At 35.9% G+C, this 6,451-nt stretch overlaps 1 non-coding gene across 1 annotated transcript; it reads right to left on the reverse strand.

Moving 5' to 3' along the window:
* Window positions 1-1,094: 1,094 nt before the first annotated feature.
* Window positions 1,095-1,199, reverse strand: LOC128039409 (small nucleolar RNA R71). The gene has a single exon (XR_008193911.1). It is a non-coding gene; the product is annotated as a small nucleolar RNA R71 (small nucleolar RNA).
* Between the last annotated feature and the right edge of the window lie 5,252 nt (window positions 1,200-6,451).

Genomic DNA, 6,451 nt, shown 5'->3' on the forward strand with positions numbered 1-6,451 from the left:
TGAACACCGAAACGAGTTAGTCTTCTATCATAAATTTAATTAAATTTGCAAATTGTTTTCCCTATTTATTTTTATGCTCTTTTATTATTTTAATAAATTAGTATTTTCCACCACCTTAGTTTTAATCATAATATATTTTAATTAAATTACTAATTAGACCTATTAGCGTGGAAATTAAGATTAGTTTACTTTCACCTCTATTGGTTATGATTGTTGAAGTACTTAACTACTTAGTTGTAACTATATTACATCCTGATCCATATAGTTGCGAAAACTGCATATATCTTATATTTGGTTGCAGTAGTCACACTCTAGATGTTAGTACGTCCGGAGGCGGTCAAGTTGTTGGCGTCGTTGCTGGGGAGGTAACGCCATTGAATTAGTTTTCATTTTTGCTTTTAATAGGATAATTAGTAAAATTTTAAATTATAGATACAACTTTAATTTTTATTTACTTCTATTTTTTCTCTACTAACGTATGTTTTTACTTTTTTTTGTTGTTTTAGTACATGACTCGAAGTAGGTGCACACCTATAAGCAAACTATTGATCCAGAAAGAATTATCCGCAGAAATTGTGGATAGCAACAACAACAGCATATGCATAATAACTCCCTTGCTGTTATTAGCCCACCATGCTATAATCCACTCTTCGACGAACTTTACTTAAAAAGCCTACCACCAACACTACTACAATTACTGATATAGCCACCACTGGCTTGAAAAGAGCACACACTTTGAGACTATGCGCTACCAAATTTGAATATGGTCTAGGGAAGCATCGCCAGGCAGGCCATAATAGAAAAAAATTTCAAGATAAAGTCGGAGATGATCCAGATGATACAAAACAAACTATAATTCAGAGGGACTATGATGGAGTACACAAATCAGCATTTAAAGTAATTTCTCCAACTTTTTGATACTTTTAAGTTTAACTGGGTCATCGATGACACTATTCGCCTTTGGTTGTTCCCATTCTCCTTAGTAGATAATACTTTCTCTTGGTTAGATTCACAAGCACCCGTATCCATCATGACATGGAACGAACTTATAGAGAAATTCATATACAAGTTTTTTCCTATTAGTAAGATGATCCAAATAAGGAGGGAGATTGATATATTTAAACAATTGGAAGGAGAAAGCTTTCATGAAGCTTGAGAGTGATTCAAGTCACTGGTAAAAAATGCCCTCACCATGGTCTACCAGACTGGCTACAATTGCAAATGTTTTATAACGGGTTGGATGTTGTAACGCCCTAAAAATTTAAGTATTTAATTTCTTTCCATGATATGACATAAATTGCTTGTTTGCTTTAATGGCTAAGTGATTTGGGTGTATATGGGAGTGTTTGATAAGCCTGGGTTCAAGTCTTGGCTTTTGCAGAATTTTTAGTTTTGCTTTTAAATGAATCAGGACACTGGCATATAGGCCTTATAAATAATAGTGCTTGTTTTATGATACAAAAATATCTTGTTGTCTAGTGGCAAGGTGGCGTGTTGTGTAACTGTGAGGTTTGAGGTTCGAGTCCTGGGTTATGTAATGAAGTATTTATTTTGCTGCTTGAGCTGTGTAGGTAGTGGAGTGGACTAAAACACAGCTAAGGGGAGTTTGAATAGAATTTGAATAGAGTTGTTGGGGGAGTTGAGGAGAAATCGGTGGAATAATTCAAGGAGGGATAAGGGGAGAGATTTTAGGAGAAAGTCAAGAGAATTGAGGGAAGAGGAGAAGTGTGCTGAAAGTAGACTTTGATACTCAGGGAATTCGACTAGAGCGGATACTGCTCATTTTGGTATAGTTTTCATTTCGGTTTTGTGTAGTGCTTATCTCTTTTTACTTTTTGGTGCCGAATTTTTGCTAAGATTTTGAGTGCCTCTCGAGTTTTTCTTTTGCTGCTATTTCCTTTTATCTTTTTTTGTTTTGGCCGAATAGCTTTTTAGTGTCGAATTCTCTTCTCATTTCCCTCTTCTCTTTGTTGCTTCTTTTCGTTTCTCTACTTTTCCAATCCTTGACCGAACAGTGTTGAAGTAGTTTCGTGTTGCATCTTTCATCTTAGTTGCTCTTCTTCCTCTACTCCTCTTGATCAACTGTTTGTCGAATATTTTCTTCTCTCCCTTTTTATCTCTTCAAATTTTTTATGGCTTGACAACAATTCTCTGACGGTTTGAATTTCTTGAGGAGTGAAGGAGTATTGCATGATATTAAATTTGTTGAAACCTTTCTCCCATCATTCGATCAAAGGTAAGTATGTAGTCGAGCATTCTAAAGTGTAGGTTGAGTTCTTTCTGTGGTTCCGTAAGATATCATGTGTGGATTTAAACCACATGAATATACAATCCTTTTTAATAAAATCCGTTTGTAATGCAGATATCCGTCAAGGAGATTGTAGTCAACCTTCATCAGTGGTATAAGTGGGCTAAGCCACATTTGACAATCGAGGCAAGTGTTAATTTTAGTTATGGTTAAGGGTGTAAAAAGAGGGAGATTAACCCTATTGTTCAGCGACTAATGGAAAGCTTTGTATGAATGTAGGCTTTGGTGCTAATGGATCTTGGTGCGTTCCCACAATCAGGTGTGTAAACACCCCATTGTAACAGTAGAACGGAAAAAACCTAAAAATACAGCGTTTGAGACCACAAATGAGCGATAGATTGTAGAGGCCTGCATGAGTATTTCCATGGGCTTTGGCCCTAATGGGCCACGTTGGGCCAAAATGGGCCGTGTGGGCTCAATAGGCTCATGGGCCTCACACGGATGAAAACCATGATTTGTGGCAAATACTGGACTAGATTATGTAGATCCCATAGTCGTGGCAAATCTGGGCTGAACGGGTCGCACGAGTGTGTGGGCTCGCTTAGGCCGAGTAATGGGCCTTGGGCCCATTTACACTGTTATGACTGTTTAGGTAACCTGAGTTACTCGAGGTGACTTCGGACCTTTTGAGTGATCAATATTTGACCGAGACCCCAAAATAGGTAAAATGACCAAAATACCCTCAAAAGGCAAAATGACTATTTTACCCCTAATAGATGGAAATGACCGTTATACCCCTAGAGGTTGGTTGACTGATGTGTTCATGATTTGTATATGACTATTACTGAGTATGAAATTTTGCATACACGTATGATTTATGACATGACATACTACATGGGGTTGGGATACAGTTATGGAGGAAGTATACTGTTACTGGCAACTTTGTTGCGATACTGTTACTGGCAGCTTTGCTGCGATACTATTACGATTAGCTTTGCTGCGATATTGGTGTGTTGATAGTGCAGAGAGGTGTATTGGCTGGACTAGGACGGGTTGCATTATTGCAATGTACTGATATTGTTCTGGGCTAAGGCCACACTGTACTGTTACTAAATAGGGCTAAGGCCCAGACTGTTTCTGTATGTTGTATACTGACTGACTGATAGGGGATTACACACTGAGTTTTCGTAAACTCACCCTTTCTTTTTAACTGTACAGGTAATCCTCAACTGTAGGCGATTTGGTGCTGCGAGGGACTCGGAGGTGGCCACACAACTGCAGCTGTTTTACACTTGCTTTTATTTTAAGTTTAAAGTTTGTGTTGGGTTTTGTTTATGTAATAAGGCCATTTATCTTTGTTTAAATTTTTAACTGGGCTTTTGCTTACTTATTTTAAACTGCTAGTTTAGGAGAAGATGAATTTTCAAAATAATTAATGTTTTCAAATACACGAAATTTAAACATTAGAGTTTTCAAAAGCTTCCACGATTTTAGATTAACCTTTTATAACTATAGCAGATAACAAGGCAAAATTTTTGACTAGATGATTTGTTAAATAATAATAAAGGGGTTTTTAAACCTAGAAGTGAATTTTTACCAACAAGTCCTATTTTTGAAAGACACTTTGATGTGGCACGCCAAATTAGACCATAACATCTAGGCCGGGTTTGGGGTGTTACAGATGCACAATCAAGATCAAGACTAGATGGAGCTACATGAGGAGCCTTGATAGATCGAACATACGAAGATGCGTATGAATTAATAGAAAATATGGCGATGAATTCCTATCAGTGGCCAAAGGAGAGATTCACTTACGGCCAAAGACCATCTACGGTTAAAGCTATCCATAAAGAAAACAAGTACCAACAAATTCTGGAGAGGCTTAACCGAATAGAATTGACATCTAGTAGGTCCATGATGAATGATAGAGACAGAACAATCAACCAGTACCCTGAGAATGTAAGCTACATCGAAAATAGGGGTGGAAATCCCTATTCTAACACTTATAATCCCGGTTGAAAAGACCACCCAAATCTGAGATGGGTTAGAAATCAAGGAGGAGGTAACAATGCTAACCCAATTAAACAAAATATTAGTTACCAACCTCCATATTTGTAGAAACCTCAAGAAAGGGCCAATCCCAATGACCATACTGTATGTGGTTAAAGACTAGATCGAATTGATGGAGAGATGCAGTCAATGTGAACAAAAGTAAAACATGTGCAGTTTGAGCATGCCCAAACAACAAATATATTGATGAAGCTCGAAAATGAAATGAGCCAAATCATGACCATAATGGGAGACATAAAATGACAAATTGGCACGGGTATCTCGAGCAACACTAAAAATAATATTTGAAGAGAAAGGAAGGAGCAAGTGAAGGCAATCGCACTCCATTCGAGTAAAGAACTGAGTAGACCAAATAACCCTAATCAAGAGTAAGACGAGAAGGATGCCAATGGCCTTCAAGATGAAATCCCTCAAAACAACGATACTAAACTATAATAAGAAAAGTTAGTCAAGACGGTAGCTGACCCGAAAGCTAAGTAAAACATAGAACCTATCCTCATAAAGGTGCCATTCACCTCACGATTAGAAAACAAACAAAAGTAGGATGAAGATGAGTTTTTAATTTTTATAAAGTTATTTAAATTGCTAAAAGTTAATTTACCTCTCATAGAATTAATCTAAAAAGTTCTTAAGTACGTTAAATATTTAATGGAAATAATGGCTAGGAGTACGAAAATTAAAACGGGAGAGCAAGACGCATCATGTAGTGCGATAATTACAAAACATATACCCTTAAAATTAAAAGACCCAGGGAGTTTTACAATTCTGATAGAGATAGGGGACATTCATTTTAGTAAGGTATTATATGACCTAGGAACCAGTATGAATTTATTGCCTTTATCAATTTATAAAAAATATCGGGTTAGGGGAGCTCAAAAATTCACATATCACATTACATCGAGCTAATAAATCTTTGGTACAACTAAAAGGGGTACTTGAAGATGCGTTGGTTAGAGTGTGCAATTTTATCTTCTTGGTAGATTTTTAATTTTAGATTTTATTGAAGATCGTGAGATCCCCATTTTGCAAGGACAACCATTCTTAACTACATCTATGTCCACTATTAACTTAGAAAGGAATTAATTAATAATGAGAATCAATGGTGAGACTGAAAATTTGAAATGTGGTCACTTGTAGAATAAGGGTAATAAGGAAAGTCTAGGGAAAACATGTTATGAAATATCAGTAAATTTCCCTAACAATCTTGATCTGAGAAGGGCATTTTCTATGATTAATATAGGACGAAAAAGTAAGTTTTGAGAGTGAGATAAGAGGAGCACAGTGGAGTGGCGTGATGGATGCTGGACCAACATGAACAAAAAACCAATAAATGAAGCGTCTATATGCAGCCTGACTGAGCTGATGGATGAGTCTGATAGAAAAACTTGATGATTACTAGACATTATATTAAGTTTATTGTAAATTTCTGTAAAATTAATTTTTGATACATTTGAATAGGATTAGGGCTAAGTAAATAAATTAGGATTTAAATTATTTTTAAATAAATTGTTTAAAAGTAAGACTTGTTTGTACTGAACACTTTGAAATACAAAAACAAGGGCCAATACAGGGCTGGTGCCGCAACACCGAGGCCAAACTCAAAATTTTTCAAAAATCAAGTCGACTTTGCAACATGAAGCCCCTGTAACCTCCCAAACCTGACCTAGATGTTATCGACAGATTGAGAAGGCTACATTAGCCACCGAAATGGCTAAGCTAACTTACATTACTTTTTAAGACTTTAAATAAACTCATTTTAGAGAAAATCGTAGTTGTACTTTGAGTTAGCTTAAAAGCATTCATTCAATAGGACGTGTATGCTTAGGATTCATTTTATTGTTGACATTGTTGATTTAGAAAAATCGTTTACTTGTCTCTCTTCTTAAAAAAAACTAGAAGTTAAACTAATGCAGCAAAAAAACCATTTTTCAAGTCATTTTGGAAAATTAGTTGCCTTATTGATTTGTTTCTCAAAAATAGTTCCTTTGCAATGTAGTGGAAACTAGGGAACAATATCAAGTTTTACTTAAGTTGAATATCATACATTATCCGATTATTATGCTTAAGTAGTTCATGCATGCAAAAATCCCTAAAAGAAAAGCTACCAAGCCACAGACCAGAAATAATTAAAAA

Source organism: Gossypium raimondii, chromosome 2 (genome assembly GCF_025698545.1).
Source record: "Gossypium raimondii isolate GPD5lz chromosome 2, ASM2569854v1, whole genome shotgun sequence".
NCBI classification, from domain to species: Eukaryota; Viridiplantae; Streptophyta; class Magnoliopsida; order Malvales; family Malvaceae; genus Gossypium; species Gossypium raimondii.